Consider the following 14,017-nt stretch of genomic DNA (forward strand, 5'->3'; position numbering starts at 1 on the left):
ACGCACAAATTTATTTATGTGACAAGTATATATTCCTAAATAAAATTATTCCCATATGTTGTTATGTTGTTCTCTAATTTAGCATGTCGTGTTAGCTTAATGCATGAAGGAGGGGGCTTATACAGTACAATAATGTAAATACCCTTTAAACAAATAATTGAATTATCCATCACTTTTGTGTACAGAAAATATAATACAAAAAAAATGTATGAAAAAATGATGTACCTCAAAATAATAAAATTAAATTACAAATATCCATAGAGAGAATAACAATAAGTAAAATTCAAAATATTCATCCAATAAAATTACTGATGAATTCAGTACAATAAATTAATAATAATAACATAATAAAAACAGAAACGTATTATTATTTTGTAAATAAGTAAGCTAACAAAAGAAATACAATACAATATTAGGTAATTTAGATTATATAAAATAATGAAATCTGTATAAAAATGTTGGTTCGTTAATAATTAAACGTAAACAAAACATAATACAGTAAAGTTTTTTGGCTGAACAATTTATAATTCAGTTAATAATAATAAATATGTCCTCCTGAATACAAATCACATACTATACTATAAATCATGATCATATTACTGGCCTGAGGAGTGACAGCAATAATACAATAAATGAAAATAAAAAAAAGAAGATAAATGTAAAATAAGTTAATGCAATACAAAAAAGGAAATCTAAATCTCTATTATAACAACATTAAGTAAATTAATAAACAAATTCTTTGTTATAGTTGTACTTTTTTTTCTGTTTTGCCACCGGGAATAACCGTCAGGTATTACTTCAGAGGATGATAAGTATGAGTATAAATGAAGTGTAGTCTTGTACTGAAATGTGTGGTTAAATGAAATTCAACCGCAAAGAGCACCGGTATCCACGATCTAGTATTCAAATACGTATAAAATTAACTAGGATTTGAATGTTGTTAAGTCTCGACATCAAATTCAGCTGACTTATGAAGACGCGTTCGCCACTAGACCACCCGGTGGATGTTATAGTTGCACTTGGAATAACACAAACCATCTGTTAAGGGCATCAAAAATAAATTTTGAGTAATCAAAGATTCAGAAAATACAGCACAAAAAACTTTATTTTTCAAGGCGAGAGAGTGATGTATATTCATAATATCTAAGTGTGAAGAGAATGGAAAATATTTATAGTAGAAAAAGAACATACTTCCTGTAGATTATCAAAGGTTTTCCTCAGAATTATCAACCTGTTAACCTGTTGAACATATGGCCATAAGTGCCGCTTCCAAAGCTCATCTAAACCTTCCGTAGAATAGCGTATACAAGTTACAAAATAACATGAGCACAGGGAGAATGGGAAATTTTCCAGTAAGTCCATTGGAAAAAAGACAAATTGATTAACGCTATAAAAAGATTGACTGAGAAAAGAATATCGAAGCGAATACTAACTGGCCAGGTGAAAATAGAAAAAAGGAATTCAAAAAGAAATTCAGAAAGTACCTCGATAGGTTTACCTACAGAATGTTCAAAAAGGGACGCAAACTTATGGAAGAAAGTTTCCTTCTTTTTCTACAGGTTTAACTGAGGAAAAATGGGATATACAATGCAGCAGAGAATATTCATTATCTCATAGTATATAATATGTATCAGTTATGCCGAGACCTAGAATTCCTTCAGGGAAAATTCTGGTGTGAATGTACCAGTCCTCCATCAAGCGGCTGTACAAGTTCCAAGAGACAGTAAATGCGGCACATACAGCTAATAGTGGTCGACCAAAAGTCCTAACACCAGAAAAGTTGATCGATGTGCAAGCTACATATTCTGTTACTCCAAAGAAAGTAGGTGCGACGCCTATTTAGCCAGTCTGTTCTCTCTGATGGTAGTGCCCATACACATCGCGCAAGTATTTAAAGATGCATCCTTACAGAAATTGTGTTGTTCACGAGTTGTTATCTGCAAACACTGCAAAAAATGTGTAGTTTTCTGTCAGCGACTCATGTCATTTGTAACACCAGATGGAGAAAAACTCAATGATTGGTTTTGATCTGACAAGGTACGATTCCACCTTGATGGATACGGATGAATGTACAGAATTCACGCATTTGGTATATGAAAATTCCATATCAGCTGCACGAGTGTCCTCTGAACGTACAAAAAGTGGGTGTTTGATGTGCAGTGTCACGTAGACGAATCTTCATGATATTCTTTCACGGCAGAGTGAGCAGTGAGCGCTACATACAGATGGTGAATCAATCTGTAAACACTATGCCTGCAGACTGGCTAAAATACATGTGGTTTCAGCAGGAAAATGCTATGACTCATATAGCCAACAACACTATGATTTTCTTGGATCAATGTTTTCATGGACAAGTGATTTCGTCGAGGTTGTGGTTCCCTCGGTCTCCTGATTTACCCACTCCTGATCTTTTCTTGGGGGGGGGATAACTTAAGGATGCTATTTACAAAATTTTTCACACCATTCCCGAATTGCAGGAAATTGAAACGATGTATCCTGCAATTCCCCAACAAACGTTACATGTATTTAAGAGAGTGCAACGTCGTATTCAATTATGTGAATCGCATTATGAAGGCCACTTACAACAACTATTGTAACTTACTCGTTTTCCATTAAGGTTGCGTCACTTTTTGAACACATTGTATTTAAATCTAATACAAAAAAATGTCTAAAATAATAATATCATAGTTTTGTTTTTTTTTTTTTTTTTAGTAAGCTTAATCCTTCATATAAACGTTTATATAATCAAATTATTATGATTTTTTTTACTGATTAACTAATTCACCACACAAGCTTACAAAGAAGCTAGTAAGTGGGAATGTGAAAATGGAAATTTTTAGCATATGAAAACTGCTATGCCTAAATGGAAAATGATTACTTTTTCCGCTGCCAGTCATCTATGCTTATTTAATTCCTACTTCTAGATCTTTTCTAGTTTGTCTTCCCCAATCTTTATCTTGATCAGTTTCCTATCTTCCAAAAAAAATTATGTATTTATTTAAGTTTATCTTTCTTTATCGATTTTCTGAAGAGGAACATTAAAAGAGTACCGCTTTTTTCCTAAGTTCTCTGTGTTTTTTTTTTTTTTGGACAAAATTGTACAGTTCAGAGTTTGATGTTATGACGTAACTTTCCTATTGCTTAATGATTAGAACCAATATTTTCCTAAAAATTCTTTTTTCTAACTTTTCTATTGTATCTTTACATCCTAATAAAAGTAATATTTCCGTGCCATAAAAAGCTCGATACTGTAGGTTTTTAATTTAACGTTTTTAGATAAAAAAAGTTTTGTTACATGAATTCTCATTTACATAAATTGTTTTTCTATTTTTCTGTTCTTATGTTAAGAACCTCTTTTTCATTTTTAACATTACTGTTTTCTCCAAGGTATTTAAAGTTATCAGATTTCTTAATGTTTTCGTAGCTTGCTTACAGGAACATTAATAAAATGATTACTTTATTAAAATAAAAATGATAAAAACAAATTAGTTTCTAAAATGGATCAGCGATGATTACATATTTTATTTAAATCACAAATTATTTTTGTTCTTTAAGCCACAAATATTAAACGTTAAATAATAATAAATATTTAAAATTGTTATTAAGGTAATAATTATTATTATATTTTCTCAAAAGAACACTATGATTTCTATGTTTAGTACTATTTTTACCTTTCTTAGGAGTAGCTTCATTCTTTTATTATAATTAAGCTGACGCTTTCAGAACCACTCCTTGTCTAAACATATTGCACTGGTACGTTTAAATTTCTGTTAATCTTTATACAGCGTTTAATCAACGCCCCTCCCTATATTTGACGTTATACCTTATCTGGCCTTATCGTTTTTTGTTTTTTTTTGTTATTAATGGTTATTCTTATCTTTTAAATGTATCTATTTCCTGTTTTCAATAAGTTGAGATTCTTGAAAAAGAAATCCAATTGATTGTTGATCTCTTCAATTATGATCGTTTTACTGTTACTTTTTAATTTAAAGATTTCTAAGTTTTCTAAAATGTTCATTCTTCTTCCTTTAATACATTAAGTTTCGACAATGGAGTGGTTTCGAAACACGTCAACATGTAATGAAAGAATGAAGTTAAGAACGGTAAACAGTACTCAACATAGAAATAAATATTTACAATATAACAAAAAAAGCCAGAAATACAAAAATATTAAAATTTACGAAAAAAATGTACTTTTTGAAAAAATTATTCATTACCTTATTATTTATCGATTAAAATGCCTCCATCGTTTATTTATCTTCGTTTTCGATGAAAATATTCGTTCTGTAACAAAAATTAAATTATATAAAATTTCTATTAAGAAATATATTTAAATTTCAGCGTATATTTAAATTATTAATTTCATATAAATACAATTTATTTTATTTTTAAATAGAATAAAAATTGAAAAACCTACAAAAAAATAAAATAGAAAGATAAACTTAAAGCTATAACATATTGCATTTACATACAATTCCATTACACTAAATTGAACTTCCAGGTTGAATTTGCAACTCAGCAGAGCAAATCAACAACCATACACAGTACAACAAAAACAGAGAATATTCAGCATAGCACAATTAACAGTAACTGTCAATGGAAGTGTGTGTATGTGTGTTTATATATATATACACGCGCGCATGCGTGTAAGCGTACTTGCAAATGTTGGTTATAAATTGCAATTACGATGGCTTTTCCGAATACTGTCACTGCGAGTACTCGTATACAAACTACGTCAGAATAGTAAATTTACATGCACGTAATGTAATATACAAGTCTTTGCTACATCTGCATTATTTTAATTTAATGTAACCACAACAATATAAATTTGTCATTATTTAATATAAAAAAAGTTTTTATAATGAAATGAATATTTACTGTTTTTTAAAATAATTTATTTTTTATTAGTAACTGAAAAATTTTTAAATATGTAAAATTAAAATTTTTAATTTGTAAACTTATGATAGTGTTATCATTTAGTGATAGAAATTACAAGTATTCGTATCACGAATTCAGTTTTCAGATTACGCTCGTAAACACAAATTTCACGACTTAATTTTATAAATTAAAATCTTTTTATACGAACGACACAAAAATATACATTAGTTCTTAAAATTCAAGAGATAAAATTCGTAATTTCTTCAATCAATACATGAAACTTATCCACTGAAATAAATCCATTAATAAAACCCGGAAAGTGTTAAAGATTTTACATGAACTTAACTATGAATGAGATATAAACCAATTGTGAGTGGTGTAACCTGAAAACAAGGCTTGACAGAGGAACAGAATTTTTAATGGGAACAATTTATATTCATGAACGGTTATTATTTTCCTCCTATTGTTATAGTAAATAAGAACAGAAATTATCGATCAAAAAATGTGATTTGGACATCACATGACTTCCTTGTATGCCTATTAAATTACATATACATAGTTTTTTTTTAAATGAAAATTGCATATTCATTAATAACTTTTGATATTTATTCATTTTTTAAAATGTTATTATTAAATTATTATTTATCGTTAACATATTTTACAATCAGAGATTAATAATTATTAATAATCAATATTCTTAAATTAAAAAAAAAGTTAAAAAAAGGAAATTAAGACTGATTCGAACCGATATGCCTTTCCCTTGTAAGATCCAAATATTTATCAATTAAAATTTTATTTGGCTATAACTCTAGAACCATTCAAGTAAATAAGTACGACTCATGACATAACGTTGAAACGCTCTCAATGAGGGCTTAATACTGCAGTTAAGAAAAAAATCCAAAATCCAAATGTTTTGGATTTTGGGTTTTTTTGAACACTTTTGGTCCAGTCGATAGTTGAGGGGACAAGTTAAAAACAAATATTAGAATTTGCAACAGAAATTTCTTTAATAATTACCACAATACATCTAACAGTGCATATAATTATTGCATCACGTATTTCAATGTTTTACGCTAATTTATAGTAAAATACGTTATATTTACATATATTGTAAATGTATTTACATATACTGAAACCATATTAAACATTACACATCTCTGTTAACACTCATGTTAATCATTTCTGTTTAAATCGTGTTTTAATATTTAAAGCAATATATATATATATATATATACACATATAAATATTAAAACCAGGTATTGTTATATAAGTTAAACAAGGTGTAAACTAGCATCATACACATATTATACATGTTATAAAACCGTTAATATTGTATAACGCTATATACGTTATAAACAAAAAGGTGAAAACATCATTTAATTTTTTTCATTATACTGGAAGAAATTCCAGATAAGTAATATTTATTAAAAAACGCTGAAACGCAGTTGTAGGACTTCCCGTTACGTGGCTATTTATAAATAAAATATAATTAAAAAAAAAAAATATATATATATGACATATTGAAAAAATCCACGTTATAATTACAAGATAATAATATTGGTTTGAAGTTAAAGGCAATTTCAAATCTGGTATTACTAAAAAAAAATTATATTTCAACAACTTTAAATACTAAAATAATTTTCAACACTCTTGAAAATGAATAAATTGATACCTCATACAAGCATATTTGCTACTTTTTTCGTGAACCCCAAAGTGGGAGTAATAGTTATAGCAAAGTGAGAGTAATATTTTTTTAAAGCAATCTTGATTACAATAAAAAAGGGAAAAAAGAAAATTATTAAAAAATGCATAATTTTTGGGCAGGTCCGGTCGGGACCTGCCCAAAAACCCACCAAGCGACCCTTGGTGGGGTTTTAAGTTCCCAATTTAGTAATTATTAATTCATATGCGTAATTAGACAACAATAGAAGAAACTAAAATGAAAAACAAACTTGACAGCAATCACAAAAAATCTTCAGAGTTTAGAGAATTTTTTAGGGTTGGAGGTGTTTTTGAAAAGTTTATTTTTCCAAATATTCTTATATTTTAATCGTTAACAAATATGCCTCAGAAAAATATTAGCAATCAGCCGAAATCTTGAGATATTGAGGGTGATCTTGTTCAACAGCCTCATCCCCTTGACCTTTTAAGTTGAAAATTTAATGGCATCAATGCACCATATATAGAAGTAATCATCTGACCAAGTTTAGTCAAAATCGGTCCAGTAGTTCTGGAGATAAGGTAATTTAGAGGCCAACCCCGAACACACGCACATTACCATCCGGAAAATTTCCATCCGGTTTTTTTAAGTTCCTTAGGTGTCAAAACGTCAAGATCCGGTGAAAACCGCGTATGCCCAAATTAGACCGATTTCAATGCTATAGCACTAAATCTGTACTATCTAGACGGGAATGTAAAAGTGATATTCTTTAGATAAATACTTCACTTAATCCCTTACTAATAAAAAAATAAATTAGATTTATTTTTGTGACATCCAGTAGTATCGTATAATAAAATTATAACATTATTATTCTATGAGATAGCAATTGTTCCCTCTTGTTCCTCAGAAATTTTACAATCAGAGTAAAGAGTTTCGAAGATCTTCTATAACGGTGATCATTTGAAGTTACCACATTTATTATTCTACAGCTATTAGTCCTATCGTATTTCTGTTTTCAGGCATGTATACTATTCTCGGGGGGAACAGTTTTACAATTGTTTTAAACAATTGTTTTAAAAGGGGTGGAACCCACCCACTTCACTACACCTACCCCAACTCAAAAATCTTAAATGGCAATGATAAAATTTAATTACATTAATTGACAACCGGAAAAAAATAATGAATTTTGGTGAAAATAAAATTAAAATCTGACCACCACTTCGCTCGGTAGGTGCGATAAACCTTTAGGGTTAGTATTTTTTTAAATTTCAGTACAACAAAAATAACTATAAAATTACGTGATATTACTTCTTAAACCGTTTGAAATAATCATAATCTGTGGATTAAAACTGTGAAAATAATTTTTTTAATTACCAATACAAAATTTCACCCTTAAATATTTTCTAAATTTTCAAGGATTGAAAATTTATTTTTTAAACGAGACGATGCTAGCTTGTAACACCTCATTGGAAGACAACTAATTTGGTACAAATAAAATAAAAATTGGTTCGCTGGTATTGAAATTATGATTACAAATGTGGTTTATAAACGTTATGTTGGGATATAGTGTTACTGACCCAAAAATTAGGTCTGAAATCGTCCGTTCTTGTTAAAAATATGAGTTTTAGGTTTCTCCAGCATAGAAAAACCATACCAGTAAATACAGCATTATAACATCAGTTAAACATACGAAAATACAGTAATAAGGTACCTACTTCTTCTCTGGCAACATGTTGAAAAATTGATTGCCTTGGTACAGCAGTTAAGAAAAAGTCCAAAATTCAATTTTTTTGGATTTTGGGTTTTTTTGGAACTTTTGGTCCAATCGATTGCAATCAAAAGAGGAGGTGTACAACTAGATGTTACAGCAGTCCTAAATACAAAATTTCAACATCCTATGGCTAATCGTCTTTGAGTTATGCGAGATACATACGTACGTACAGACGTCAGGCCAAAACTAGTCAAAATGGATTCAAGGATAGTCAAAATGGATATTTCCGTAGGAATCCGATAACCGAATTTTTTTGCGATCACTATACTCCCTTTACTTCGTACAAGGAAGTAAAAAAGAGTTTGTAGTTAAAAACCTATTAAAAAAAGCCCTTGGAAATTTATACTTTAACATGATTAAGTTATCGTTTAAGGATTAATTTTAAGTTCAAGGTAAAAGTGGTAAATATTTTTTTAAATTATATCGTAATGATCTATATTTGAAAATAAATTAATAGATAACTTATTATAAAACTTTAAAATTAAATATCAATCAATTAAACATACTTAGTTAAAATGTGGTCTAAAGAATAGATTGCTCAGGTATTTATCTTAACGAATAGAAAACCACAGAAACCCAATTTAGAGAATGCGGTTGAGACTAAAATTCGAACATGCAACCACTAGAATGCTAGGCAAGCGTGCTAACCGCTATGGTTACAACCCTTTAACCAAGCTCTCATTTGTTGAGGGATTTTAGATTAGGTAGTACATCCGGTTACTAAAAACTGTTCAAATAAATGAGATGTGACGCTTCTGTCACTTCAAACTCTTAATAATTGTAGATATAATTTTTTAGAATACTAATAAAAAAAAAGTAAATATCAAATGTAGCATATGTTTATTGTAGCCTGCGTGTATTTATATATATTTTTTTATACATGAAAATATCTGAATCTATATGATATAATAATTTATCACATGCTGAGATAATATATATATATATATATATATATATTCTTTTTTCTTCTTAATACAGAATATCCACCCGAAGCACTCTACCCTACAGAACATATACAATCTTCTGCTTTTGTGCTTTTCACTCTCTAACCCATAGCAACCGCAACGAACCTTCACAAACCCTCCTGTTCTTTTAGGACCACATGTGGCTTCCATACACACTACGAAAGAAAAATGTCGTGCCGTATCTCCTTTTATTAAACCATCTCCAAAGTAACACTATTTCTATAGTAGCTTACAATACACTTACAATTTTTTTTTCAACATTAATAAATACATTTTATCAGCCTAATTATTAAATTAAAACAATATTACAAATCAATGAAATAAAATAAAAATTTCAGTATACTTTAATATAAAGTACCATTTATCAACTATTTTTAAAGTATATATTTCGAAGCCGTAATTCCATCATCAGGGATTTCCCAAAAGATGTTAATTCAATTCAAATGTATAATTGTATTGAAATTAAAATTGTTACGCTCATAATAATCGGTCGTCAAGAAATTAAATTAAATTGTACGTCAATCAGACCGTAATGTCGTGTTCGTTAGATGTTTGCGACAATTATGATTATTTGAATTAACATCTTTTGGGAAATCCCTGATGATGGAGTAACGGCTCCAAAAATACTCGGTTATATACTTTTAAAATTGTTGGTAAGTGGAACTTTAACTTATACAATTGTATTGATAGCAACGGTTCCAAATTCATAGTAAATTAAATCTAAACAATACTTTAATAACATATTACACGAGTGTTACCAAGTGTGTGTATATATATATATATATATATACTAGCATGCCCTTCACGGCTTCACACATGCGCTATACGGTTACTTGTATTTCTCGTAGCGGTCAATTTTTTTAAAATTTTATGCTTTTTAATCAAGTAACCGGAGGCAGGTCCAGACAGTTGCGTTGGTTGAACCTCCGCGCTGTAAACCGTCGCAACCCTTAAAATATCGAAATTCAAAATAACAAAAAAATAGTTTTTAGATATTTGTCTGAAGAATATTTGTAAGTCTCAATCTAGTGAATATCTCGTTCAGTATAGTCAGGAACGAAAAATATTAGCAATCATTGTTCAGAATTTTTACCTTTTTTCATTCCTTTCAAGGTGGAAATTCAAAAAATCTAGAGATTGGTCTTTAGATATTTACATGACTATTAAAGACACCAGAAATCAATTTGATATCTTCCGTTTGTCACAAAAAAAAAATAGTAGCCGGGCCTTAATAAAAATTAATTTTAACCTTTAAACTCAGAATTTTTAATCGGTTTTAGATACTCACATTAAAATCAAGTTGATATCTTCAGTTGCTACCGAGAAATTAAAAAAAAAAATTATAGTAAATTTCACTGTTGCACCATTTAACTCTTTAAACTCGTAATTTCAAAAATCCTTTCTTAGTATACACTTACCTGGTAAGAAGAAGGTCTATTCAAATTTTCATCAATTTATATTCACTAGTCATTGCCGGACGTTAATTAGATGTATCTTTAACGACATGTTTACATGTTTATTTACAAATAGACGCGTACATCTATATATATATATATATATATATATATATATATATATACTTTTATTGATATTTATCTTTTTTCCAAAACTAAAATGGAAAGGATAAAAATATAAAGTCGATGAAAATTTTGAATATTTATAGATTAAACAACAATTCTATTTTTGCGCAATCGATGCAAGTCCTTTTCACTAAAGAGATTAAAAAAAAAATAGATAAAAAAAATCGTACAACTTTCTCTTCATTAATATATAATTAAAAAAAATAAAATCTGAAACTAGCAGTATGAGTTTTTGTAAACTTCTAAAAACAAAATAAACCTGCAAAATGGTTGAATAAATTTCCCGGCTTCATGAAAAGTTTTTAAATATCAGTGACTTTCTTATTATTACTTTCAATTAGTCAAATCAATTATAAAATTCAATATGAAAAATATTTAGGAAACCGGTTTTAGATAACGAATTTAGTAAACGATTTTATAAATAAATTTTGTTCAGAGTGTTAGACTAAAAATTCTTCCCTTCAGCAACAAGCGAAGACCGGACTCACTAAACTCAGTCTCCGGTGGGACTTTCAGATCGCCAGCCAGAAGAAGATGGCGGAATGGTGGAGTCCCACGAGGATCAACAAACATTAAACGCTCATACACGACGGTCGCGAACTAACGTCCCCTCCACAACGTAGGCTGTCCCTCCATCGCACGCTTGTCTCCCCTCGCGATGATGCTCATTCCTACGATGCGAAGAGCATGATACCCTAACAGAAGGATGCAGGAGGTAGAGGGAGGAGTCCCATGGGCCTCAACGGAAAATTGACACCTACGTCGATCCAAGAACATGCACCCTCTACTCTCACAGGTTATTCTCCTATCCTATTCTTCGGGCTCCTTCCCGGAGATGATGCTCCTCACCATTACAGAGACCGCATCCACTTTTCAGCGGATTCGAGCATGATGTCAACTATATTGTTGGCGTCAAGAAAGCCCGTTACCCGCAGTAAGCGCGCCCTCCAATCAGTCTACCTAAAACATGTGAAAATCACATTTTCGACGCCATCAAGGACACCACTCATTCTCATTGCACCTGAACCTGAATAGATATGACCTGAAACAGTCATGACCAGTCAGGAAATGGATGGAATTTATAAATAATTTCACCGAATCTCCGTTCCAGCCATGGTTTAATTTTCAGAATCAGTTTGAAGGTCCCTTCTTAGACTCTTCCCAGCCAAACTGCCATCGGGTTTGGAGGTTGTCGTGCGTTTCCAGCCCTCGTTATCACTGTAGCGTTCGGCCAGAAAATCAATGAAGGCGTGCCCACAACTACATAAGCCGCATCGGACGACACTGTTCTGTATCCAGAGCATACTCTTAATCACATCTTTCTTTGTAAAATCTGGATCATCGTCGCCCTGTTACCTTGGGCTTGAAATGCCCTAATCCTTGCTTTATATAACAAGACTAAATACACACCATGAACGTACAGCTTCAGCTTGGAGGATCTGAGTCCACTAACATTCGCAAGTAGGCAACTCTACACGACTATCATTCTCTCGACCTTTTTTGCAAACTTGTGATGTGATAATGGAAAGATCTGCGGTGATCTAGCCAAATACCCACATATTTGACAACTGGACAAGGAACGAACATCACCTCATCAATTTTAAACAGTGGAGGTTCCTCCTGCCCGTCAAGATAATCGTCTCGGCCGTGAGATGCAGACCTTTATGCATTAGCCAATCTCTCTGCTTCAACTGCAGTGTTGCCCCGAGTAGATACCTCTGCCCTGCAAGAGAATACCTTAAAATCTGTTTCAATGTACCATAAATGTGAAAAGTAGGTCTGACTTTATATTTTATGTGAACAAAAGTATTTAAAATAATGAAATATGGTAATCTCCACAACGACATACCTCTCCAAAATACAGAAACAAAATTGTGTACACAAAATGAAACACGACTAAGTATTAAAAAGAAGAATGTTTCATAAAGATGATACGAAAAGAAACAAAATTGTCTAGCAAAAAATCATGGAAGGAAAAGAAAGGAAAAAAGAGCTGAGATGTTTATAAACATTAGAAAAGGAAGTAAAGGAGGAATATTAGAAAAGGAACTTATGAGGCAATGGAAAGAAAGATTTATTAAATTGATCTTGTCGAAATAAAGATTCATTAAATAAGAAAATTAAGAGTTTACGAATTTAAGAAAAAATGTAATAAATTTGTATTCCCAAATTCCAAAGAGACTTAGCTCACAATCAGTGAGCTAAGCCTCTTTATGGCCTTTGCATTTTTATAGTATTTTAAATTAATCGACGTTTCCTATCTTTTGCATTTTTTGACGGTTTTTGTTTTTCATAAGGACAACCGGTTGTAGTTTTATTTTTATATTTTAAATCAAAATATAACTGAATTCCAAATAATAAAAAAAAAATTATTTCAATAAAACAAACTAAAAAATAAAAAATAATATTTTGTAGTGTTTCTGTTCTCGTTCACAAAAGCAAAATAGTACAATAAAAAGTAAAATAACTGGTTGATAATTATAAATAATCATATAATGTAATATAATAATAATAATGTTTTATAGAAAACAATTTATTTAACAGATTTAGCTTTACAAAAATTTAATGTACGATATTCTTGTACTAAGAACCAAATTTAGCAAATGCAGATTTTCCACTGATCTTCACAGAATGCAAACAGCGTAAAGATTAAAAAAATATATTTTATTAAATAAATAGAGAAATATTTTATAGTACCATTTTATGATAAATCTTAAACTCTAATGAATAACATTCATTTACAAACTCAATTAAGAAATTTATGAAACAAATGTAAAAAATTATTTTTATTTATTTTTTAAGTGTTTACTTTTATTTAAATAGCAACCCAATTTAATATTTAATGATAATACAATACATAACGACAAAAAAAATCTGATGTGGACAACATGACCTCCTATACACATATTTTTAAAATGAAAGTACTTAAACTTTTATTTAATTAAAAGCATCTGATATTTTTTCAATTTTTTTTATTATTGAATTATCATTCATCGTAAAAATTTATTTACAATGAAAGGTTAATAATTATTAATAAATCAATAAATTTAAATTAAAAAAAAAGTTAAAAGAAAAAAGAAGATGAAGTCTGACTCGAACCGATGTACCTTTTCCTAAGATCCAAATATTTCATTAATTAAGATTTTATTTGGCTATAACTTTG

The 14,017-nt window shown here is 29.9% G+C and overlaps 1 protein-coding gene across 3 annotated transcripts in view; it reads right to left on the reverse strand.

Moving 5' to 3' along the window:
• tinc (transmembrane protein tincar) overlaps positions 1-14,017 on the reverse strand; it is a 907,523-nt gene that overhangs the window by 638,750 nt on the left and 254,756 nt on the right. For 2 of the 3 annotated variants that reach the window (XM_075365745.1, XM_075365746.1), the window contains one exon: positions 4,218-4,284. The gene's annotated coding sequence lies outside the window, so the exon portion shown is untranslated. Of the gene's footprint in view, positions 1-4,217; positions 4,285-4,472; positions 4,579-14,017 lie in introns of those variants that run through there. The other variant, XM_075365747.1, reaches the window with a different exon arrangement.

This window comes from Lycorma delicatula, chromosome 5, assembly GCF_047948215.1.
Source record: "Lycorma delicatula isolate Av1 chromosome 5, ASM4794821v1, whole genome shotgun sequence".
NCBI classification, from domain to species: Eukaryota; Metazoa; Arthropoda; class Insecta; order Hemiptera; family Fulgoridae; genus Lycorma; species Lycorma delicatula.